The sequence below is a fragment of the Lampetra planeri genome, chromosome 60 (assembly GCF_965212315.1).
Source record: "Lampetra planeri chromosome 60, kcLamPlan1.2.h2, whole genome shotgun sequence".
Taxonomy (NCBI): domain Eukaryota; kingdom Metazoa; phylum Chordata; class Hyperoartia; order Petromyzontiformes; family Petromyzontidae; genus Lampetra; species Lampetra planeri.
In genome coordinates, this window is record NC_136166.1 from 4,129,259 (window position 1) to 4,156,048 (window position 26,790).

A 26,790-nucleotide genomic window follows, 5' to 3' on the forward strand; every position below is an offset into this window, starting at 1 on the left:
GGGACCGTGCTTGCACACGCGACGCCGGCACCCTGTGAGGAACCGCTTGTGGGTCAGGTGAGCACCGATCCTCCGTCGCGACCGCATTCGGACCGTGATGACGGATGGCTGGATGCGCTTTGCGCGGGATCAGTGGACCTGTCCGACTCACAGGGTGAGAGGCTGCGAGTTCTCCTGAAAGAGTTTGCCGACGTTTTTAGTCAACACAAATTTGATATTGGTTGTACTAAATTGCTGCAACACCACATTGACACGGGTGACAGTGCGCCAATCCGCCAAAATCCCTTTCGGTTGAGTCCCGCCGAAAAGGATCATGTCAAATCGGCCGTTGACGACATGCTAGCCGCCGATATCATATCCCCTTCCAACAGCCCTTGGGGCGCACCGATCGTTTTTGTGAAAAAACACGACGGCTCACTGCGGTTTTGTGTCGACTTTCGGCGGTTGAACAAAATTTCAGTAGCCGACGCATACCCGCTTCCTCGAATGGATGAGTCGCTTGATGCCTTGGCGGGGGCGCGATTCTTTTCCACCCTGGATTTACTTTCTGGATTCTGGCAGCTTCCTCTGGATGACGAATCTAAACCTAAGACTGCTTTCCGTACACCGCACGGCCTTTTCCAATTTAACCGCTTGCCGATGGGGTTACATTCTGCACCGGCAACTTTTCAGCGGTTAATGGAACTGGTCTTGGCGGGCTTGCAATGGGATTCGTGTGTAATTTACTGTGACGTTGTCATCGTCTTTAGCAAAACATTCGATGAACACCTCCAGAGGTTGCGTGCTGTTTTCCTCAAAATGCGGGCTGCCAATTTGAAATTTAAACCGCAGAAGTGCCATTTGCTCCGCGAATCGGTGCGGTATTTGGGTCATATTGTTGGACGCTCGGGGATATCCACTGATCCCGCCAAAACGAAATGTGTCAGCTCCTGGCCGACTCCCACCTCGGTGGGGGAGGTCAGGAGTTTCATTGGCTTTGCGTCGTACTACCGACGGTTTGTGGCTGACTTCGCTACGATCGCGAAACCCTTGCATGCCTTGACGTCCAAGGGAGTCAAGTTTCGTTGGGGACCGGAAGAGGAGGCTGCTTTTCGCTTCCTCCGGGATGCCCTGGTGGGGGCTCCGCCGTTGAATTATCCCGATTTCTCACAACCTTTCTTGCTCGATACAGACGCAAGTAACACGGGCATTGGGGGCGTGCTGTCGCAGCTCATTGGTGGCGTAGAGCATGTGGTGGCTTACGGTAGTCGGGTGTTGTCTCCGGCGGAACAACGGTACTGCGTTACCCGTCGTGAACTATTGGCGATCGTTTATTTCATTCAGCAGTACCGCCCATATCTGTACGGTCGACGTTTCACCGTCCGTACAGATCATGCGGCGCTGCAGTACGCCTTGCGGATTCAACAACCATCGGGACAGTTGTCTCGATGGTTGGAGATTCTCCAAGACTACGATTTTTTCACCACATATCGTAAGGGCGTCCGCCACACGAACGCTGACGCTCTGTCGCGGTTGCCACCCACTTCAGAGTGCGCTTGCCTCTTGGGTTCGGGGCTTTGTAGGCCTCCGAACGTGATCGCTGATTCGGTCCTTGTGGCCGCCGCCAATGCGCCTTCAACTTCGGGTCCTATCGAGCAAGAAGGGAGGGATTCCTTGCTGGGGTTGTCCGTTGCGGAGTGGGGATGCCTCCAAATGGAGGACACCTCCCTCCTCGCTTTGCGCCGTCGCATCGGGGGGGTTGGTCAGGGGGCGGCGAACGTTGACTCGTGGGGGTTGTTCCAGGGGCTTTTAATGCACTGGGACGGGAGATCCTGCCGCCAACGGCTGGTGGTGCCTTCAGCATTGAGGGGTAAAGTGGTGTGGGCTGTGCATGAGCGGCTCCTTCACCTGGGGACTCACAAGACCCTTGCCATGCTCCAGCTCGATTTCTTCTGGCCGGGCATGGCAAAGGACGTGGGGGATCTCCTGGGGTCGTGCACTCAATGCGCGCAGCGGAAGCCACTAGCGAGGGGGTCCAACCCTCCGCTGCAGTCGATAAAGGTTTCCCGGATTAACGAGCTCGTTGCACTGGATATTCTCGGGCCATTTCCCGCTACACCCAGGGGAAATAGGTACTTATTGACAGGGGTCGAATACTTCACGAGATGGCCCATGGCCTGGCCCCTGGCCAACCAGTCGGCAGCAGCCGTCGCGGAGGCCTTTGTCCAGGGCTACGTCCTCGACAAAGGTGCTCCAGAACGGCTTCTGACCGACCAGGGTAAAAAATTTTCGGGGAAACTCCTCCGCGAGGTGTGCGGCCTCTTGGGTACGGAGAAAATTCGAACCTCCCCATATCACCCGCAAACTGACGGGATGGTGGAACGGCTGCATCGGACTATCACGTCCATGCTGTCCCAGCAGGTATCGGAATCCCAGACCGATTGGGACCTTCACATTGCGGGTGTTTTGCAAGCCTACAGGATGGCTCCCCATGCGGCCACCGGATTTTCACCTTTCTTCTTAATGTATGGCCGTGAGGCTAACCCGCCTGTGGCGACTCAGCTGAAGCTCTCGACGCCTCAGGCAAACTCGAAATTGTCCGACCACGTTAAATTTAACATCGGGCAATTAACGGAGGCGCGGGAAGCGGCCATGCAAAATTCTAAACTCCGCCAAAGGGCGAATGAGAGGCTTAGGCTGGGGCGGGCACATGTGCTCCAATGGAAACCTGGGGACAGGGCATGGTTGCACTGTCCCCAGGTGCCACTGGCGACCTCGTCGAAGCTGATACGGCCGTGGCGGGGGCCCGTGGAGGTCATACAGGTCTTGCGGCCGCAATGTGTACGCGTCAAGTGGGGGAAGCGCCGGTGGTACGTGCACCCCTCCAGGTTGAAACCGTTCATTACGCCGCCCTGTGTTCCTCACACACACACGCGTGGCCAAACGTGTGAGGGGTCCACCGACTCCCCGACTTCGCTGCTTTCGCCTAACCTGACACCGACTGTTCCACCTCCAGGTGCACCAGGAGTGACGTGCCCACGACCGCCAACCCCTCCCGGGGGGGTCGGGGGTCGCTCAGCAGTGAAGCCAGACACTCTCACACCCGGACGGTCGACACTCGCCACTGGGCAAGCCGGGGCTGCCCCTTGTGACGGGCCCGCCGCAAGAACGCGCGCCAAAACACGCAGACTTTTGTGAGGTCAGCCGTTGGGGGGCCCTTGCGGAAGGGGGGGGGGCGTCCTGGGTACGTGTATATATGTTGGTTTTACGGGATGGGGTATTTATTCAGGGGGTGCGTCGGGTTATTTTTCTCTTTCCTGTTGTTATTGTTGCTATTGTTGTTGTTCTTGTTAAAATTACGCGAGGCACACACGGATTTGGGGGGGATGCACCTTTATTGTGATTTTGTTGCAGCCGGGGACGGCTGCGGGCTGTACAGGGGGGGGTGATGTAGAGGTGTAATTGTAAAGATGTATGGGCACGGATGGGTAACAAACACAAGGGGCGTGGTTAGGGCCGTACACAGAGGAGGTGCTCACACCGACGTCCGCACCTGCATCCCCCACGGGCCCCTCCCGGGGGCCGATTGCAATAAAAGGTAGTGAGCCGGAGGGCTCGAGGTCGAGTGTTAGCTTTAACCAGCGAAGAGTGAAGACCAGCTAGAGTAGGCCCCGGAACTCCCCTGGCTCGCTGTCCTTGTCAGGACCGACCAGGGAAAGCCGGTGGCGTGGCCCCGAGAGCCCAGACTGACGTTCTTATAAGAGCCGGTCTGGAGACTCAGGTGCCGGGATCCCAGCTTGACCAGGGCTGGGATAGATAGCCTCCCCTAGCTCCGTAGTGGAGGACCTGGGCGTAGGCTAGCCGGGTTAGACATTGGGTCTCCCTGTTAGACGGGTGAAGGGGCCGATACCCCTTCAAGTGTTGTGTATCCCCGTCTCTGTACATAAGTTGGTGTTAATAAATAAGTGTGCCTCCAACTACGTCGTCTGAGCCTCCTGCAACTTACTACAATAGTAGTAAATTTGGCATACAGTACAGCACATTTATATTGTGATGTGTCTATTTTTGGTTGCCGTGTACGTAATGTCATTATTTAGGTAAAGCTTAAGTATTGAATATAACACTTTTGGCTTTTACTGCACTTTCCAAAAATGTAACCACCTCGATATCCAAGGGACTCCTTATAAAGGCGTCAGGGTCGGGATCAACCCCTCGGCCTCCTCCATACCAGGTGAGGTAGTTAACATCTCCTAGCAACCGAGCTGATTCTGTCTCTGTGGCAATGATTGTCCATGCTTCACACAAGCAAATACTGTAGAAGCATAACTCGCTTTTATGTCTCCACATAAATCAGAATACGATGTTTTGAATCCATCAGCCTAATGGCTTTTCCCACCAACATTACCCAGCAGCATTCGTTTTAAGCAATATAATTATATCGGCTTCCATTTGGGTTTCATTAGTTAGGCTTGTTAAACTAATGTTGCTTGTTATCCAAAAAGAGAGCCGGCCATTTGCGCCAGTTTCACAGTCTAAATTTACCAAACTTTAAATAATAATTTCCCATTATCCAATTGGTTAAAACCACAGAGCAGCATTGCCCTTGATGTGAAACCATGGCAAACTCTACTACCCGTTTGTGAAACATATTGCCTTCGTGAGAGCCTTGCATTGTAGGAATGGTGCAAATACGTCTGGTAATGATTTCATCTAATTAGATCTGAGGAAGAGTCATTACTATAAATCTTGACTTAAAGCTTTTGTGACTGCAGGAATTCATATTCTTTGGTTCTTTCGGTAAAGTCACATAGATAGGTTCAAATTAATAAAAAGCAATAAACAAAAAACTACGACGTTTTGATCACAATACAAGCGATCGTCATCAGGAGGAAGAAAGAGGGGTAAAACTGCTGAGGCAGACTGTTTCAAAGGTTTAAAATGGGTGTAGCTCAAGGGTCATAAACGACAGGGCTAGTGATGTTATTGTGAGAGATTAGCATGTTAATGTAAGATCGCAGAGCCGCCGCCACGTCGAGGTCAGCACGCGGAGGTGGCTATGTTAATGTGAAAATTTGTTTCACCTGTTAATGTAAAATCGAAGAGCTGAACCCACGGGGAAAATAAAAACTAACATCGGAAGGTGGCAGGATGAGAACATTAAAGCAAGTTATGACTTAAACTGGTTGATGACGTCCTTCCAATTATTGCTGAATTTGTACCCATCCTCTCGGTTGAAATTGTGTCTGTGTCTGTATATGTGGATGGCTTCATGAACGAATTTTTATTGATAGTCAGTGGGCTTACAAAGTACCTTCGTCTTCGAGAAATCAATTGGCGCGTGAGCCAACCGCATTAAAACAATGATCAGCCAAGGCTAACGTGTTGGTCCTACCATGTTTCAAATCTGCCTCATGCTCAAGAACACAGTCCGAGATATGTCGCTTAGTTTCCCCAATATAACTACTGCCGCAGACACGGCTTAGTTTGTCGACGCCAGGGTATTGCATATCAGGGAACTTATCATTCACAAATGGGATCAGATCACGAATTTTATGTACTGTGTTAAATTGAGCCTGGATCTTGTGTTTGTTCAATATTTTGGAAATATTTTGGTGACCCCTGCTATGTATAGCAAGATTATGGTTTTAATTAGGTCCTCAGATGGTTCTTTCCCAACGGTTGGGGTGATAGCTTTATGGATTGTGTGGTCCGAATATCCATTCATATTGAGAGTTTGGTGCACGTGTTTCAGTTAACTGGCTAGGTGATGGTCGGAGATTCATCGAGCTCTATGGTGTAGAGTTTTGATGAGGGAATTCTTCTGGGATGGATGGTGGTGGGAGTCAGATTTTAGGTAGGCATCTGTATGAGTTGCTTTCCTGTAGACAGTGTCCCATTAAGCCATCTGGTCTATTTTCAAATAGAACATCCAAAAATGGTAGCTTGACATCCTTTTCCACCTCCATGGTGAATTTGATGGCTGGTTGTATGGAATTAATGTGGTTGAGGAATTGTTTCAGAACTGGTCAGCCATGTGGCCAGATGACGAATGTGTCATCTACGTACCTTTTCAACAAGGACGGATGTAGAATGGATGCCTGGATGTATAAAAATGTTCCATGAAAACATTGGCTACAACCGGAGATAAGGGAGAACCCATTGGGGTGCCTTCAACTTAAATTTCGATTTAAAGCTTTCGTGACTGCAGGGATTCATCTTCTTGGTTCTTTCGGTAAACTCACGTAGAATGGAAATAATAAAATAATAAAAATAAAACATAATAAAATAATTCTCACGACGTTTCGGCCACAATGCAAGCAGCCGTCCTCAGGTGAAAAACAGGTCTGTTAGAAAGACAGCGTCTGAATGAACACCACCAGGCTTGGCAGCGTATATTTAAGCTGGGTTGGAGGGGGAAGAGCGCCTTGACAAAGGAATTTGCATATCAAGAGGAATTTAGCATATTTATGGGAAATGCAGGTATGTGATTAGTACTACTTATGCCCGTGCATTATGCAGGATTAGCAGTATCAAAGGGAGGGGATATGCTCCGCTGCAAGTGTCCCTTCCCTACTCTCCCATTGACATATTTTGTTGCTTCATCTTAGTATCTTTCACACGACAGTCAATGGTACAGTGTATAATAACAAATAGTATAAAATGTATATGCTTAATATAATGTACAAAGTAATATACAGTATCGTAATTGTATAGTGAATATACATCAGTGTGATATACTATTCTTTGGTTCTTTCGGTAAAGTCACGTATAAAGATAAAATAATAAATTAAATAATAGCATACGACGTTTCGATCGCAACACAAGCAATCATCATCAGGTATAATGAAATAGCGACATAAAATCTAACCAGAAAACTATAGACAGACATATAAGCAGACAGATATCACCAAGATACATAGAGCGAGCAACACAGGTACAGAGAGGGGTGATCGTCTCTGTGGGGTGGCCTTAAATAGACAGAGGGGGGCGGAGGCAGCGAGAGGGAGGGGTTAGAGACAAAATTTACATGTCAATGAGTACGAGGAGACGCGTAGAGAAGTACGCAGGCTAAGAGGGAGAAAGAAACACACTCAAATTAAATAACCTAGCAAAGTATCGAAATGTTATGTAAAACGACACAGAGAGTCGGTCAACACACAATTAACGCATAGCCTGGTCGATTACGTATTTCAAAGATTGCTAAGTTAGAATTTAAGTGTGAAAATTCCAAAGAAAGACAAAAGATAAAAACAAGAGGAACGGAGACACACAGACAGAGCAGAACCTAAGACCGACAAAAAACGAGTGTAGACAGAAAAAATTACACTAAATATACAGGCAGAGAGAGAGAACAAAAAACACAGAGAGAGAGAAAAAAGGTAAACTTGGAACTTCCCCGTAGAAGTGGTTCAATCTTAATTTTGGAGCTTTCGTGACTGCAGGAATTATTCTTTGGTTCTTTCGGTAAAGTCACGTATAAAGATAAAATAATAAATTAAACGTCGTATGCTATTATTTAATTTATTATTTTATCTTTATACGTGACTTTACCGAAAGAACCAAAGAATAATTCCTGCAGTCACGAAAGCTCCAAAATTAAGATTGAACCACTTCTACGGGGAAGTTCCAAGTTTACCTTTTTTCTCTCTCTGTGTTTTTTGTTCTCTCTCTCTGCCTGTATATTTAGTGTAATTTTTTCTGTCTACACTCGTTTTTTGTCGGTCTTAGGTTCTGCTCTGTCTGTGTGTCTCCGTTCCTCTTGTTTTTATCTTTTGTCTTTCTTTGGAATTTTCACACTTAAATTCTAACTTAGCAATCTTTGAAATACGTAATCGACCAGGCTATGCGTTAATTGTGTGTTGACCGACTCTCTGTGTCGTTTTACATAACATTTCGATACTTTGCTAGGTTATTTAATTTTAGTGTGTTTCTTTCTCCCTCTCAGCCTGCGTACTTCTCTACGCGTCTCCTCGTACTCATTGACATGTAAATTTTGTCTCAAACCCCTCCCTCTCGCTGCCTCCGCCCCCCTCTGTCTATTTAAGGCCACCCCACAGAGACGATCACCCCTCTCTGTACCTGTGTTGCTCGCTCTATGTATCTTGGTGATATCTGTCTGCTTATATGTCTGTCTATAGTTTTCTGGTTAGATTTTATGTCGCTATTTCATTATACCTGATGATGATTGCTTGTGTTGCGATCGAAACGTCGTATGCTATTATTTAATTTATTATTTTATCTTTATACGTGACTTTACCGAAAGAACCAAAGAATAATTCCTGCAGTCACGAAAGCTCCAAAATTAAGAGTGTGATATACATTAGGGTGGGTAGAATAATACATAGTGTAATATTACAATGTATAAGGTTTAGGGTGGTTTATAGCAATACAGTATATAATTTAATGTTGGGTTTGTCTATGGCAGTATATAGTACGGTGTAGACTCGTGTGATGTAAGAGTATAAAGTTTAGATGGAAGCATATTATATTTTTTATGACATAGAATTGTAATGTATTACTTACTGTTAGTAACTCAGCTTATTGTAGAGTATATTTAGTATACTGATACTATATAGTTTATACTTTAGTTGTTTACGTGGTGGTTTTAGTTACTGCAGCTACATATTATTAACACTCCTTCCCTTTATTAATGCTACCCCTATCCCCTCCCTTTGATGCTGCTAATCCTGCATAATGCACGGGCATAAGTAGTACTAATCACATACCTGCATTTCCCATATCCCCTCCCTTTGATGCTGCTAATCCTGCATAATGCACGGGCATAAGTAGTACTAATCACGTACCTGCATTTCCCATATCCCCTCCCTTTGATGCTGCTAATCCTGCATAATGCACGGGCATAAGTAGTACTAATCACATACCTGCATTTCCCATAAATATGCAAAATTCCTATTGATATGCAAATTCCTTTGTCAAGGCGCTCTTCCCCCTCCAACCCAGCTTAAATATACGCTGCCAAGCCTGGTGGTGTTCATTCAGACGCTGTCTTTCTGACAGACCTGTTCTTCACCTGAGGACGACTGCTTGCGTTGTGGCCGAAACGTCGTGAGAAGGTTTTATGTTTATTATTTTATTATTTCCATTCTACGTGACTTTACCGAAAGAACCAAGAAGATACCTTCAACTTGTTTGTAAAATGTTCCATTCCAGGTGATGCATTGGTGAGGCAGTGTCTAACCAGGGCCGGTACATCAGCATTCAATCCTTGTTGGACTTGATCTTCAATGATTGCAATGGTGTCAGGCACAGGAACTTTGGTGAACAAAGAAACTACTTCGAAACTAATGAGCAAATCACCTGGAGATAGTGAGAAAGTGATTTACAGTATAATCGTCAATCTAAAAAAACTACTCACTTCTAAATCTTTTGTCGTCATTTTAGCATTAATTTAGTATAAATACATGTTCGTTTTTATTCATATGTTGTTTTTTCTGACTTTACGTGAACGAAAAGACACGAATTGTCCTGTTTTTTCATTGAAAATATGTAAATTTCTAAATAGCACTGTCCTGGTCACAAAAGCAAAGTTTGTAGGGAATAATATCCATTTTCTATACTTTTTTGGCATAAGCAATTACGAAATAACACTTACTACCTCGGAACAAAAATTGTGTTACATAGTGTTATCAGAGGATGTTTGTTTGCATGTTCTCAACGAGTATTTGTGGTTAATGCAGACTTGATTCTTGACAAAGGTATCTATTTGGTGTTTTAACATCTTGACACCTGTTTTATTGCCAGAAAGAGTAAAACCTATTCTTACTTTTTCCTACTTGTCATTTATGTACGTAGATATATATAGACAATCCGCCACTAAACTTTGGAGGCAGAGCTGCACTGCTACCTAGCACGTCCGCAGGTGGTGGATAGTGGAACGACCTTCTGTGAAGGTTAGCTGCAAAATAAGCAGCGGCAACCCTGGCGGATAAGCAGTTGTGGACCAAGCAGTGACAGCCCCACCAGGGTGTGGTTCGGACTGAAAATGCCAATGGTTTTCCTCTTCAAAAGCCACATATACCCCGTAACTATGCTGTGACATGGCCAGTATAGGCCGCCATTATAATAAGCATACCATGGGTTAACAAGTCCTCAATAGCAGAGCAGGAGGAAGAAGATGTTCACATCTCAACAGCTGTGAAGGCGGACCAAGACTGCAGCAAAACGATATCTCCAATCGTACTGGTCTCCTTGCCATTGGATTCATGTTCCCATTCTCTCAAGAACTGCGTGGAAGCTGCTGTACAACAGCTTCTCCACAATAAAATAAATCATGCACAGGCGTGTTTCATTAAAGGAACAACATCTTCTGGCACATTCAATACAATTTTTTTGGTGACCAACTAGTGACGACGGGAGCATGAGTGTGAAGTCTAGAAGCTTCTAGCCACAAACTAGCACACAAGTGGCAGCTACAAGAAGTTTGTCTAACACTCAGCAGAAACAAGAGTGTGTTTCTGCAGCTGTAACTGCGACTAAGCAGTCCTTTTAAAGTATCCACTCTGCTCACCCCACGTGGGGAACGGGCTAGAAAAGTGGCCCTAAACATAGTCTGTCTCACTCCTTCCCGACTGGATAACCACGTTCAGAAGGATCCCCATTACTGTGGTGGAAAGAATAAAATTCAGATAGTTGCCTTTGGGAACTGGAATGTCAGGACCCTTATGGACAACCATAAAAGTGAACGCCCAGAATGCTGCACCATAATCGTGGCCCGGGAACTCAGACGACACAACACTGACGTGGCTGCCCTCAATGATACTCGACGAGAAGAGGAGGGGCAGCTCAAGGAACAAGGATGGCGGTACCCTTTTCTGGAAAGGCAGACAGGAAGAACAGCGGCAGCTGCACAGAGTTGGTTTCTCCATCAAGAATGAACTTGATGAGTTACCTATCGGAATCAGTGAGCGCCTCATGGCTATGTCTCAAACGGGTGGGGAGCCAATATTCCACTGTCATCAGGGTATATGCCCTGACTCTTCACTCCAATTATGAAACCAAAGAAGAATGTTATGTCAACCTTGGCTAGGTCCTTTCTACTGTTCCTGTGGGAGACAAACTTATTCTGCTCGGTGATTTTCATGCCAGAGTTGGAAGAGACATAAACCTCTGTAATGGAACCATCGGGAAGGAAGGAATGGGTAAAGTCAATTCCAATGGCATCCTTCCCTTGACTAAATGCACGGGAAATGGAGTCATCATCATCAACACTCTGTTACGCCAGAAAAACAAATACAAAACATCATGGCATCGTCTGTGATCTAAGCACCAGCACTTGATCGATTACGTCATTGTCCATGCCCAGGATCCCAAAGATGTCTGCATCATCCAGGCTGTTCTAGAAGCTGCTGGTGGCTGGACTGATCAACGACTCATCTGCTCAACCACGCTCATACAACTGACTCCCAAGCGACGGCTTCATCGGAAGAGATGTCTACAGAAGATTAACATTGAAGCTTTATAGGACTCCATTAAGCAAGACCTCTTCAGCCAATGCCTCAATGAAAAACTATCAAACTTGATTCACCAACAGTGGGAGAATATAGGCCGTCAGAGAAAGTGCTTCAAGGATGTCCTCAAGGCCAACATGAAGAAGTGCTCCATCGACACTAACTCAAGGGAGTCTCTTTCCCAGGATCACCTCAGATGGAGGCAGAGTCTATTTCAAGGAGCCAAACATTTGAAAACTTAACAGCAGAAACAGGAAAAGTGGGAATGGCGGAAACAACAGGCTGCTGCCCGACTGACTAACGCAGTTCAACCCACCACTATTTCTGGACACGTGCCCGATTTGCGGCAGAATCTGTCGATCCCAGATTGGTCTCTTCAGCCATCTTTGGACCCACGGAAAATCCAAATTTTCTCTGGAAGACAATCATCCTTGATTGTGAGGGAAAGCCTATGATGACACTTCTTGGGTCCCTGGTTCCATTCAGAAGCACGCAGTTGGGTTAATATTTTTACTTCCACCACAGTGTTCCGGACCCTATCCACTGCTATTTGTGACTTAGTCTATGGGCCTCTGAGTCTATAGGTTTCTGTGTACAACGTTAGTTCATGGGCTTCTCTGGACAGGCAAGATATTGGAAATATGAAGCCGTAATTTTCACAGTCCCGATGTGTTCTATGCGTCGATAGCTCAAGGAGCTGGAGAAAGCCACGGCCACAGTCTTCACGAACACCACCACTGCCTCCAACGCCGCCCTGGCAGCCACATGCAGTTCTGCCGTCACCATCAGTGATGCTGCTGGGAGATGCATCGACACCCCCACCCCGACTGCTTCTGGCATATCATTCACCCTCACCGCCATGGCGCTTGATGTTGGCAGATTCAGCGCTGCCACCCCAGCTGCTGCTGGCAGCTCCAATGCCACCACCACCCCGGCTGCTGCCGGTAGATTCATCGCCCCCTTTACCACCATGGTCGCCACATACAGATCCAATGCCGCCACCACCACCCCGGCTCTCGCCGGGAGATCCAACGCTGCCACTCCAGCAGCTGCTGGCAGCTTCCTCACTGCCACCACCACCCCGGTTGCTGCCGGGACATCCAATGCTGCCACCCCAGGTACTGATGGCAAAAAAGAATCCCTGACTAAGAATTCATGGATTAAAAACATTATTTTTCTACAAATAGATGGCACAAGCACTTGGCATTTCATTCGTGTTATATTACTCGGTTAAATCCATCCGGGTAACTGTTGGTCATAGCATTCTGGTGGATCACGGAACATGTTGAGATATACCAGAATGGATCACAGTGCTTTGTGGTTAGTCAATAAACACCACCGATTCAGTAACCAATATTTTTGTGAAATCACCTTCACCACAAGGGGGTCAGTGTCTTGGCTGGTTAAGAAGTGGGCATAAGCTGTCCTAAACTATGAATACATCATGACGCTTATATACCTCACCTGACTGTTTGTCCTGGTTGGCAAGGTTAAAATTGTAAATTTAAGAAAATTGCGCCACTGTTTCAACCGCTGCGATGGGAAAACGAACCAGTAACTTCTGGATTGCAAGTTCAGAGTGCAATCCGTCCGTTACTTCAGGGTAGCGTTTCTCATAACCGCTACATATTTTTTTATTGTTCACCTCTGCTTGCGAGCACAATGTACACTTAATTAACTCTGCAGGTGTAAAACCCAGAGTGTGTGCCCACTCATGCACCTCTTACCTCTTGTTGACACCGCATGCATGATGCACTAGTACTGTCTGGGTTTTTTAGGCCGGGGAGAAGGCGAGCCCCATGGGGTGGACTCCGGAGGGTTGTAGCCTGGAATCTGTAACAGCGGACACACAAGATGGCACAAACGTACAACAAAGTTGAAGATCACCCAAATAAGCCTTAACATACTGTGCTGCTGATAGGTGACATGGCCCACCAGGAGGTGGGTGGCCAGCACCACGCGCATGCAGCCACCTCTGTCTCCCCTGTGCTCATGTATACACACTGCACCAGGTACTCATTTAAGCCAGAGTTTACCTAGGATAGGCACAACACCGGTTCAGAAAAGGCAGACTATCTGCCTCAGCAGCTGTCCCCCTCTCTTTTTTTCTTCCTGATGACGAACGCTTGTGTTGCGATCGAACCGTCGTAGTTTTTTGTTATTTTTGATTATTTTCTTTGAGCCTATCTATGTGACGTTACCGAAAGACCCAAAGAATATGAATTCCTGCAGTCACAAAAGCTTTAAGTCAAGATTTATTATTACATTTGTTTACCCTGAAAAAACTCAAGACTCTTCTTCATGAGGGTCCTGCGAAGTTTTTGCTGTCGCTGTGTAGTCCCAATTGAGAAATTTGCAGGTGATTTTTCAGTATTGGGATGTTTTGCCCAATGCTAGACTCGTTGTATTGGGTATTTTTTTTACTATGGGAGGAAACTAGAGAACGCGGAGGAGACTCAGAAGAGGGGGAGAACATACAATCATCACACACTCACACATTCACGTTAACTCACTCGCACACACCCTCACTTAAACACTCCATTTCACTTACACACTCTGATGAACAGGGGGAGAGATGCCAACTCCACGCAGAAACGCGCTCGAGTCGGGAATCAAACCCAGCTTTCTTGCTGCAAGGCGCAAGGGTTACTTACCAATGTGCCACCCTGCCGCCCATGGGGACGCGTAAACTACATAAATACCAGTTTCCGCGGACTCCATTTCATATGTACCCTGCGTCAGGGGGACACTGGGGGCAGCTGCCCTTTTGCAGCCGCGGCCTTGCAAGCGGGCTTTATCCTGCCAGTTGGTTTGTGATGTTATTAGGCGGCTTCCCAAATGGAATAATTTGCGAGTAACTTCCTCAAATTTGGATAATTATGCCGCACAACACCTGGCCGACTCTCTATTTCGAATCATGTACGTGTTCGCTCTAACAGTGTCGACTGCGAAGCAAACTGCGGTATTATCAGAGCGACAACCGGCCTTGAACCGAGACCCTCTGCAACAATTCAATAAACACGCTGCGGTTTAAAGTTTATCAGAACGGAGAACGCATTTGTTTAAAGAGTGCATGTTTGATTGTGTTAGTTGTGTAAGACGTATGCTGTGAAATACGCTGCAAAACAGTTTGATATTATAGATGTTTCGTTGATCGCTTGCCGCATTAAATATGTATACTCTTTGGTTCTTTCGGTAAAGTCACGTAGGTATACAATTATTTTACCGAAAGAACCAAAGAGTATGGATCTCTGCAGTCACGAAAACTTCAAATCTAGATTAAATATGTATACTTGAATCTGAACAATAAGAAAGATTTGAATTGCTTGCTTTTGCGTAGAGATTTGATTTAATAGAATAAGCGCCCACGTACAAATGAGAAACATCTCATAATATAAATCAATTCCTATCTCCAATATTATACATTTTCAAGAAGTACATTTTCAAGGGGTATTTCATTATACGATGTGACTCCAGAACCTCACGTTGGTACTTTCGGAAAAATCATATTTTATATGTATTTTTTCGTCTATATTTTGTATTTTGACCTGTACGTGTACGGGCGGGATAGATCACGTGCTGAACGTGGTACGTGTGGGCTGCCTAGGACCACTCGCTAAAGAACCGCCACCCTGGTTGCCGAGCTACAGACACCTTTCCTTGTTGAGCGTTACAGCTGCAGAGGTTCATTCACTTTTGAAGGTCCTCCAGCTTTGCAGATCCTCAACAACTCACAACAGCGGAGTAAGCTTTACCTATGGGATGGTGACCGTTATGATCAGGATACTTTAGTGGCATTGATCTTGCTGCTGCTGCTAATATTGATGTTGTTTTTGATGACGATGCTGTGGCTGCTGCTGTAGCGCTAAATGTAGGAATGCAATAAATGCAGTGTTCGTATAACGTTTTGATAACTGTCAAGGAAAAGGGGAACGTATGAGTTCTAATGGAAGTTTTCAATAACATCTGGAGAAGCAAGCAAATCTGTTGCAAGACCAAGCTGAACATTTTAAGAACATGCGGGTTCAGTAACAGCTTCATATGACTGCGAGACTTAGGCATTAAAAAAAGACTAACAGAGTTAAGATACTGGCACTCGAAATGTATTGCTACAGAAGGATGCCGCATCTAAGCGGGACCCAAAGAGTGACAAACGTAGAAGTGAGAAAAAGGTTGCACATAGAAGAAGACAACCTGATGATGATGCAGGCAGTGATGGGAAGGAAACTGGCACAATTTGGACAACAGGAAAATTAAAAGTATGTTGTTCAGAAAAATGGAAGGAACCGGAAAGAGAGGAAGAGCTAACAGAGAATGGTTTGACGACGACATCATTAAGAGATTGGTGCCAGAAGATGTAGCCACTACTTGAGCCATATTGGCACTACAAGACAGAGAGGAAAGTGGAAGCAACAAATTACGAAATGTGCAGTGGACACCTACTACTACGAGCTATCTGCCCATGGAGTTTAAATTTACTTTGGCACTACATTCCCCCGACTATCGTGCAGTATTTGCCCCACGTAAGGTTCAAGGGTTAACGCCACTGGTAAAACAAGTCACATCAACCTGAACTGTTAACAAGAAAGGTAAGTTTGACAATGCGAGAGGATGATCCAGATTCATGGCATTGTTGCTAATGCTGACGTTGTCCCTACTTTTGCTGCTAATGATGACGATGTCACTGCTGCTGATGCTTCTGCTGTTTTTGATCATATAACTGCTGCTGCTGCTGCTGATGATGCTACTGCTGTTTTTGATCATGTAACTGCTGCTGTAACACTGTATGTAGAAATGCACGATATGCTAAAATTAAGTTTATGCTAAATTTAGGAAACAAAAAATGTAAATATGAAGTTTCAGTTACATTTTGCATTAACGTGCAGTCATTTCCCTATGCAAGGCTCAAGGCTAAAATGTCCCGGAAGAAAGCTCCAGTGAAGTTCTCTGGCTTTGTGCATGCACAACAACCTTAACTCTCAACAACACATGAAGTTTTACGGTACGAGATGATGGCCGTCATGATCAGGAAACTGTAATGGCATTGCTGTTGCTGCTGCTGTTGACATTGATGTTGTTTCTGATGACGATAATTTGGCTGCTACTATTGCTGCTGTAGCACTAAATATGGAAATGCAATAAATGCACTACTCGTGTAACGTTTTGATAACTGTAGTCAGAAAAAGAGCAGGCATGATTTTTTATTTAATTTTGCACAACATTCCTCCTTTAAACGTGCAGTCTTTTTCGCACTCAATGCTCCAGGGTTAAAACCTTTGGTAAAAAAGTCTACAATCAAAGTTCTACTCTCAACAACAAAATACGTTTTACAATGCAAAAGGATGATCGTGATGATCCGAGTAATGACATTGCTGCATGTGTGCGTGCACACATGTTATTTGCCATACTTCACCACACTGGTTGGATAACGTGGGGAGCTTATTTGCTGTTAAGCTCTTGTTTAAAGATCACGTTATTTAATTGGGCGAGAAACTCAAGAGACCAGGATAGATAATAGTATCAATTACGAGTGTGACCTGGGGAATCAGTCTACCAGTAGTGGGCGATGATTGCTGCTACGTTGTAATCGTGCCACTTGAATAATTTGCGCTGTCATTTTCGAATTTGGAAAAATGTCGACCGTTACGTCGGTACACAATAGTGAATGATGTCACGGGATCTTTAACGTCTCACTGTGAATCGGGCGGCACGCAGCATTATTACTCCGGTTATTGCACCCGCGGTAATGACCAGGGAGGCCACTGGAGATTGAACCCCGAACCCTCTGCAATGAGCAGTGAGTGCGCTGCCGCTGAGTCCACCGCGTGAGCGCCACCACAGAAGACCTGTTAGCAGTAAAAGATCCGTGTCCTTTAGACATCACGTAGGGGGGTAAAAACCGACGGCCCTCCGCACACACCTCTGAGTCGCACTCGAACTTTAGTTCATTGGCGAATTACCTGTGCACATAACAAGTTGTTTTTTTTGTTTAATAAGAGCATCAGAGTCCCGTATATTCGAACCATTATACAACGTCAATGATATTGCGACCAACGTTACGATTGATCTATATATATAAAATGGAAATTTGTGAATATGTGTGTCTGTTCGAAATGTTTAGTATACTTCCCAACATGCAACAAATTTGAAATTTGGCATGTGGGTAGCTTCCAGACTGTACACAATGCAAAAAGTATAAAAATAGACTTTTGTACTTTGGGGGGGGGGGGGGGGGCTCAATAATGGATATATTTCGCACGGCAAGTGAGCGGTTACGTCACATGTGATGTCTCCCGCATGCGGCAGCGTTACGCAGTGCCTGCTGACGTCACACATCCCCCCCCCAACCCTCCGCGTAGGCCGTGTATCCTGCACAAATGCATATAAAGGAAGCAGGGTCTCGGGCATGAACACCTCAGCAATACTTAATTCAGCTCACTTGGTTTCTCTAATCAAGGACATTTCACTGTCTCCAGATGATTTGCTTGTCAGCTTCGATGTAGTCTCTCTGTTCACCAAGGTACCTGTACCTGACACCATAGCAATCATTGAAGACTTGGTCCAACAGGGACTGAATCCTGATGTACCAACTTTGGTGAGGCACTGCCTTACCAACACTTACTTCATCTGGAATGGTACATTCTACAAACAAAATTAAGGTACCCCTATGGGTTCTCCCTTATCACCAGTGGTAGCGAATGTTTTCATGGCGAAATTTGAAACAGATGCCATCCTGACATCCACCCTACGTCATTTCCTGTGGAAGAGATACGTAGATGACACTTTCGTCATCTGGCCACATAGCCAGCCAGCACTGAACCAGTTTTGCAACCACATCAATTCCATCCACCCATCCATCAAATTCACTATGGAAGTGGAAAATGATGGCAAGCTACCATTCCTGGATGTTTTGATCCAGAAGGGACCTGATGGCTCGTTGGGACATTCTGTCCACATGAAAGCCACCCACACGGATTCCTATCTAAAGCCTGACTCCCACCACCATCCGGCCCAGAAGAACTCCCTCATCAAAACACTACACCATAGAGCCCGCTGCATCTCCGACCAGCGCCACCTAGTCAGTGAACTGGAGTACATACACCAAGCCCTCAATATGAATGGATACTCAGACCACACAATCCGCAAAGCTGTATCCCCAACCATGGGGAGACAACCATCTGAGGACCCAATCAAAACCATTACCTTGCCATCCATAACAGGTGTTACCAAAAAGATTTCCAAAATCTTAAACAAACACAAGATCCAGGTCAGATTCAATACGGTACACAAAATCCATGATTTGATCCCATCTGTGAAAGATGTCATTCCTGACATGCAATACCCTGGTGTCTACAAACTAAGTTGTGTCTGCAGCAGCAGTTACATTGGCGAAACGAAACGACATGTCTCGGACCGTGTTCGCGAACACAAGGCAGATTTGAAAAACGGCAGAACCAATACCTCTGCAGTGACTGATCATTGTTATAACGTAGTGGGCTCGCACGATATTGTTTTTTCCAAGACTAAGGTACTCTGCAAACCTTCGGGCTACCATCAAAGATTTGTCTATGAAACCATCCAGATATATACACACAGACAATTTCAACCGAGAAGATGGGTATAAGCTGAGCAATCATTGGAAGGACATTATTAACAAAGCAAAATTGTAACTTACCGTGGTGCTTCCATTCTTTCCTACCGTTTGGCTGTTATCTCAGACTACATTGCCTGTTAGGTGCCTCTATATTAACAGGCTGTAGTCTCACTAACATGGCCACCTCTGCTCCCTTAGCCTCGATGTATCGATGGTTCTGGCTGTGTGATGGGCTTTGTGTCTCACTGGCGCGACCACCGTTGCGGTGGTTCTCTTGCGTGGACGCGCTTTCCTCACAGCGCAGTTGGCAGCGCCGCAGCTTGTGTTACACATAGACATGACATTAACTTGCTAATTCCCTATTCTCCCTGCCTAATCTCTCCCATCAACATAGTGCTAATCTCCCATTAACACTGCTGTTGTGCGCACATGTGACAATACTCTTATGCGGCGACGGTAGCTCATTTCATTCAAATCTCTCTCCCTAATCTCTCTCTCCCTCATCTCCCCCATTAACGCAACTGACGTACTTGCGTCTGGGGATGGAATTCCTTTCCAACTCAGACCCCGCTTGCTTGCCCACCGCCCCGTAAATAACCTTGCTGTAACAGCTCTCTCGCTGGTTCAGCAGTTCTCAGGTCGAACTCAGGTCGCTCCCCACAGACACTACTGCTCCCAACCACTCATACAGACACTGCACATAGACACAAACAAAGACATAAATCTTGTGTATAGCCTTGAAACACTGTAGGAGCAAGTGTTGTTAGCGAGCACCTTTGAAGGCCAGCATGGCACACGAGGGGTGGGTGGTCAACACCACCCCCGGCCGAATTTGTCTCCCCAGCAGTGTTTACACCACACCAGGTACTTATTTAGGGCTGAGTCGACCTAGGGAAGGCCCATGACCGTTTCAGATAGTCGTTTCCTGCGTTGGGCATGAGCGAGAATTTACATCGGGTCGCCGGGTTCGTAGTGCAGTGTGCTAAACGCTACGCTACCGCTACCCACCATCTGTATCACCATCATCTTCCAGAGTTAATATATTTCATGTCAATAGCTGTAAATGCTTGTATTTGTAATTAAAAAATTTTAATAAGTAGTTGTCACTCACACTCACCCACACTCAAACGCTCAGAAAGGACTGAAAGATGAAATATCTTCAGAACTCTACATCCTAAAACTAAACTAATTATATGTATTTTACCAGGTAAGGCCCACTGAGCTGTATCGCATGCTCAGGAGTCCTGATTCCACTTCTGGGAGTGTAAATTACAATGCCATGGAATTGTATATGTTGACACATGTCCAAGCATATGTGTTTGTGTGCACGTATGTGCGTATGCGTGCCTTCATATGTATTCGGATGTACCTGCGCTGGTTAGGCATTGCCTCACCAACACTTATTTTACCTGGAATGGCACCTTCTACAAACAGAATGAGGGTACTCCTATGGGCTCCCCCTTGTCACCAGTGATAGCCAATGTGTTCATGGAAAACTTTGAATCAGACGCCATCCAGACGTCCACCCTACGTCCTTCCCTGTGGAAGAGGTATGTGGATGACACTTTCGTCATTTGGCCACATGGCCTCTCAGCATTGAACCATTTCCTGGACCACATCAATTCCTGACACCCATCCATCAGATTCACCATGGAAGTGGAGAAAGATGGCAAACTACCATTCTTAGATGTTCTGTTTGAGAGGAGACCTGATGGATCCTTGGGACATTCTGTCTACAGGAAAACCACCCACACAGATTCCTACTTGAAACCTGATTCCCACCACCACCCAGCTCAAAATAATTCTCTCATCAAAACACTATACCACAGAGCTCATGGCATATCTGACCAACACCACCTGGCCAGTGAATTAAAACATGTACATCGGGCCCAAAATATGAACGGATACTCTGACCGCACTATTCGCCAAGCTGTTTCTCCCACCATACAGAAACAACCACTTGAAACTCCGATCAAAACTATCACGTTGTCATACATAGCAGGCATGACCAAAAAGATCTCCAAAATTCTAAACAAACATAAGATCCAAGTCCGATTCAGTACAGTACATAAAATCCGTCATCTAATCCCATATGTTAAAGATGTCATTCCTGACTTGCAATACCCTGGAGTCTATAAATTGAGTTGCATCTGTGGTTATTGTTACATTGGGGAAACGAAACGTCATGTCTCCGATCGTGTCCGCGAGCACAAGTCAGATCTGAAACATGGCAAAATTGAGTCTTCCGCCGTTGGCGATCATTGCTACAACGCTGTGGGCTCTCATGATATTGTCTTTTCCGAGACCAAGATACTCTGCAAACCTTCTGGCTACCATCAAAGGTTTGTACACGAAGCCATCCAGATATACAAACACAGACATAACTTCAACCGTGATTATGGGTACAAACTGAGTAATCATTGGAAAGATGTTTTTAACCATGTAAAAAATATTTAACTACACATATTTGTACCATCTTATTTGACAGGTAATATTCTACTTTCCCGAGTGTTGACATCCCCAGCTTTTACCAGTACTTTTATGCTTACTATCAGCTAACACTGGCCACAACCCTGAGCCGATGTGCTCATTTGTTCCCTTTTAGCCCCGCCACCCCCCGCCACTCCCCGGCACCCCCCGCCACTCCCCGCCACCACCTGCCACTCCCCGGCAACCACATTCAGATAAGCCCCTACCCCCCCCTTAACTTGTATTTAAGAGCTTGTCTCTTGGATTTTTCCCCACTTGATACAGAAAATTTAGCTGTGACGGTCCCACCTGATGACGGAGACTTGTGTTGCCTCCGAAACGTCGTGATTTATTATTTAATTTCTATAAATTTTTATTTTTTACCTACGTGACTTTACCTAAAAACCTGAGACTATGAATCCTGAAACTAAACTAATTATTTATATTTTACCAGGTAAGGCCCACTGAGCTGTATCGCATGCTCAGGAGTCCTGATTCCACTTCTGGGAGTGTCAATTACAACGCCATGGAACTGTATATGTTGACACATGTCCAAGCATATGTGTGTTGTGTGCACGTATGTGTGTATGCGTGCCTTCATATGTGCGTGCGTGTGTATGCGCGTGTCTGCACGTGCGTGTGTGGAAAATAACATTAGCCATGACATTTGAGATCTATTAGGTTTAGGGTTAAGAGCTTTGCACACAAAAACAGGTGGGTGTGTGAACTCACCAATGTGGAGCTCACCTCACCGGTGAGCTAGTGTTTACGCTGTCTAATCTGTAAGCTCACTACTGTGTGTGTGTGCCCACGAGTGTGTAAGCTCACTGATGTGTAAACCTGCTGGTGTGTGCTCTTTGGTGTGTGGCCTCACTAATGTCCAGCACATTTTTGTGGAAGCTAACTAGTGTGCAAGCACACTAGTGTGCCGGTGAGTGTGTGTGAGTGCGGTGTGTGCGAGTGTGTGAGTGTGCAGTGAGTGCCAGTGTGTGAGTGTGTTGGCGAGTGTGTGGCTTGACGTGTCTCCGTATCAGTATTAATCAGCCACCCCCTTACTTGCCCACGCAAAGATCCGTCCTGCCCACCAGAGAGCTACATGCGATTCAAATGTTCACATCCACATGACATCACATTGCGATGCGCATGTGTGACATACATGTCCCACGTGTTGCACACACTATGCACATCACATGCACAAAGGGCATGCCTTACAAGTGATGAACACGCGATGCAGGTGCTTGCCTCGTATATCACGTACATGTGACGCAGGTGGCCCGTGCGCGTGACGCGTGTTCCGCGCTGCCGTGTGCTTTGGCCAGAGCCGTCAATAGCGGGGTGCGTGGGACCCCCAATGCCTTCAAACTAAACCGGAAGCATTACATGTGACACTGATGTCTACACGTGGGGCCTCCCCAAAGCGGTCGGCCGAATTTGTCGTATACTAGGGGACGGCTCTTGATTTGGCATATGCGACACGCACGTTGTGTGCGCTGTGCGTGGGGTGACTAGCCCGATGTGCGTGCCGGGCAGGGCAAGGGGGACTGCCATTGATTGTGTCGAGAATTTTTTCATGGGTGACGAGATGAACGCCCAAATTCAACGCAGGCCGCCACACAAGGGCTGCACATTTCAATATTGAGCAGGTCGCTGTGTGTTCGTGCGTGCGGGTCCGTGTGTGTGTGTGTTGTCTTATGTGTGCGTTATGTGAGGGTAGCAGTGGCGCAGTGGATAGTAAGCTACGCTCCGAACCCCACAAACATCCGAGTTGGATTCCCGCTCATGGCCAACACCAGTGACGATTATTTATCTGAACCGGTCCTGGGTCACCTCAACCTCAAACGAATACCTGGAGCGGTGTGTATACGTCACCACTTGGCAGACAAAGGCAGCCGGGTGTGGTGTTGGCCACCCACCCCATGGTAGACCGTGCCGACCTTCATAGTTGCTTGCCAACAGCACTTGCCACAACTGTCTGTTAAGGCTATATGGGGGATCTTTGTCTTTGTAGTGGGAAACCCGTAGGTGTGTGCATGTGAGGGCAGAAACCTGTACTGCTGTCGTACTTTGTGACCAGGCGAGGCCAATTTCGTCCTCATGGTAGACCAGGGCGTCCTGGTCTTTGTACTCCTGCTTGTTTTTGGCCGCAATGACACCCAACATGGACGACCCCATCACCTGTGTTCAAACAAGTGTTACACAGTACATACGCACGCGCAATAAAGCAACCACAAAGCTCATACACTTTTAAATTTAATATAAAACCACTGTGGGCCTAGTACTGTAGTCACCAATCCGTGTGCATTATTTATTTGTTGGTCATTCCGATGGCAGCACAAACAGAAGCTGCATCCATAACTTCCCAATCTCCACAGTCCCAGGCCAAGGTCCATCCATGGAATTAATACACATATATACTTATTAGAGGGTGTTTTTGCTTGTTTGGGTTAGATCGCGTAAATATTAGTAAGGTTTGTCACGTAAACAAAACATGCCAATTAGTTACTAGTTCAGCACATCGGTGTGTTGGAGAGTAAACCCACAACATTTACAATTCAAGTACCGTGACGTTTCGCCTGTAACTACAACAACAACCTGCCTCGTCAGGCGACAGACACAGTTGTGATGAAATCCTCCCCCTGTCTCGGTCTTAAATAAGACGGGGGGAAAATGTGATGTCGTCACTTGTAAGCATATTGGATACGAGGACTAGAGGGGGCGGGGGGGTGTTCATGTATCCATGTAAATTACAATGGATATCTGTTATTGGTTGAGTTATTCACAGTTAATCAACAGACAATGGCACACGAGCAGTCCATGCGGTCCGCACCACGCCCGGCCGCCTTCGTCTCGCCAGTGTTGACGTTTACACAACTCTACTCGGTTAAGGCTGAGTCGACCTTGAGGAAGGCTCGGGACAGGTTCAGATATTCGCCGCTACTGCTTTTGGCCGTGAGCGTGAATGAACTTGGCTGGCTGAGCACAACGTAGCTACGGTAGCAAGTTGCCACGGGGTTCTACAGCAAAGTGGCAGAACCACCACCCCTCTACACCGCTCCCATCCCCCGCGCGGCCCTCACGGCCACTCCACCTCACCGCGTGCAACTCGCACACACACACAGGGTCTACTACTGGCCCGTACGTGTTTACAGCATGTTAAACACTTCTTTCACACCGTACATAGTGGACACTGTGTGTGTGTGCTGCGAGCTGAGTGGTGGAGGTACCTGGCAACAGTTGAACCGAGCCCACTCGGCTTCTTCATCCGTGGCGACCAGAGTACAGTCGTAACTATATTCTTGGTTCTTTCAGGTAAAGTCACGTAGATAGAACATAACAATGAAATAAAAATAAATTAAAATAAAAGCAAAAAACTCGCGACGTTTCGATCGCAACACGTGATGAAGACCGCTTGTGTTGCGATAGAAACGTCGTGGGGTTTTTGCTTTAATTTAAAATGTTATTTTCTATCTACGTGACTTTACCGAAAGAACAAAAAATATGAATTCCTGCAAATCACGAAAGTTTAAAGTCAAAATTGACAGTCGCAACAACTCAGGCCTGGAGGAAGCAGTGGACCACGTGGGCTTCAGGTTTGTTACCTTAGCAACAAGTGACGTCACTTCCTAGCAACGGTCGACCATTACGGACTCTTCTTCGTGGGAGGTGGACGCGCTCTCCGTGTGCTTGAAGATCGCATTCGGGAGCACTCTTCGCCCACGTCGTCAATAAACATCGTTAACGCGGTTAAATTACTTGGTAAACCTGACAAACATCAGTGAGGTTGAACACTTCATTAACATAGCCAAATCTATTGACAAACGTGACCATCCGTGACTTCTCTTTCGGCCTTCAAGGCGATATCGTCCGTGAGTACATCTACACGCGCGCTGTATCAGGATACAATTAATCTGAGAGAATATCTATATAAAATAAAAGGGAAATTTATAATATATTGCACTTAAGTGCAATATATATCACGTCTGTGACGTCACCTCTGTGACGTCACAGCTCACTTGCCGTGCAATCTATATCACGTCTGTGACGTCACATTTGTGACGTCACCGCTCACTTGCCGTGCAATATTTCACATCTGTGACGTCTATGACGTGACCCGCATCCAGCAGCGTTACGCAGTGTGCCTGCTGACTTCACTCACCCCCCCTCCAACCCTCCGCGAAGGCCGTATATCCCGCACAAATGCGCGGCTGGGGCGGCGGGAAATAATGGATATATACTAGACTACAAACTTTCAATTTGGCATGTGGCTAGCTTCCATACTGTACACAATGTAAAAAGTATCAAAATATACTTTTTTTATTTGGGTGGGGGGGGGGAACAATGGATCTGACATTGCACGACAAGTGAGCGGTGACGTCACATCTGTGATGTCACCCGCATGCGGCAGCGTTACGCAATGTGCCTGCTGACGTCACGCACCTTCCCCCACCCTCGCGTAGGCGTTGTATTAATCCAAGACAAGAATCCAAGTCCCGAGCGAAGCCGGGTAATAAAGCTAGTTTCTGATAAATTATGTTAATCCTCAGGGAAGCCAATCAGCATCAATGGGAGGGCTAACAGCCAAGGAATTTCACCAGTGTGCTTTTTCGATTCACAAATCGTCTTTTTTGATCTACAAATCGTGACAGGAATCACTGCTGATTAAAAGAAAATGCCTCTGCTTGATCACTGCTTGGTCACGTAAACACAAGTATTAAGAATCATAGTTCGATCACTGCTCGATCAATGCTCGATCACATAGATACATGTAATGTGGTGCCATGGTGGCGAGATGTTAACTACCTCGCCTGGTGTACAGGAGGTTGTGGGTTCGACCCCGACCCTGACACCTGGCTGAGATCAATTTCCATGTGATAAGCCACTTTAATGAGCTATCATTTGTGGCCACGACACGTCTGATAAAGAGCTATGTCGTTCAGTGGGCCTTACCTGGTAAAATAAGAACAATTCATAGTTTTTTTTAAATTTATTATCTAATTTGTCAATGCTGGAACAATGCTCGATCACATAGAAACAAATATTCAACATTTTATTGCTCAATCACTGCTCGATCACATAGACGCATGTATTCAAAATGTCACACCGTGATCACTGCTCAATCAATGCTCGATCACATAGACACGTATTCAAAATGTCATACATAGGTTGATCACTGCTCGAACAAATAGACACATGCTCGATCACTGCTCAATCATTGCTCAATCATATAGACACGTGTATTTGAAATGTCATAGCTCGATCACTGCTCGATCAAATATACAC

General features: G+C 46.1%; 1 long non-coding RNA gene across 1 annotated transcript; it reads right to left on the reverse strand.

The window, feature by feature from the left end:
- Positions 1–12,367: 12,367 nt before the first annotated feature.
- On the reverse strand, positions 12,368–24,834 carry LOC144736266 (uncharacterized). The gene is made up of 4 exons (XR_013588744.1): positions 24,735–24,834; positions 23,574–23,685; positions 13,175–13,280; positions 12,368–12,568 (listed from the first exon to the last, which is right to left on the reverse strand). It is a non-coding gene; the product is annotated as an uncharacterized LOC144736266 (long non-coding RNA).
- Positions 24,835–26,790: the final 1,956 nt, after the last annotated feature.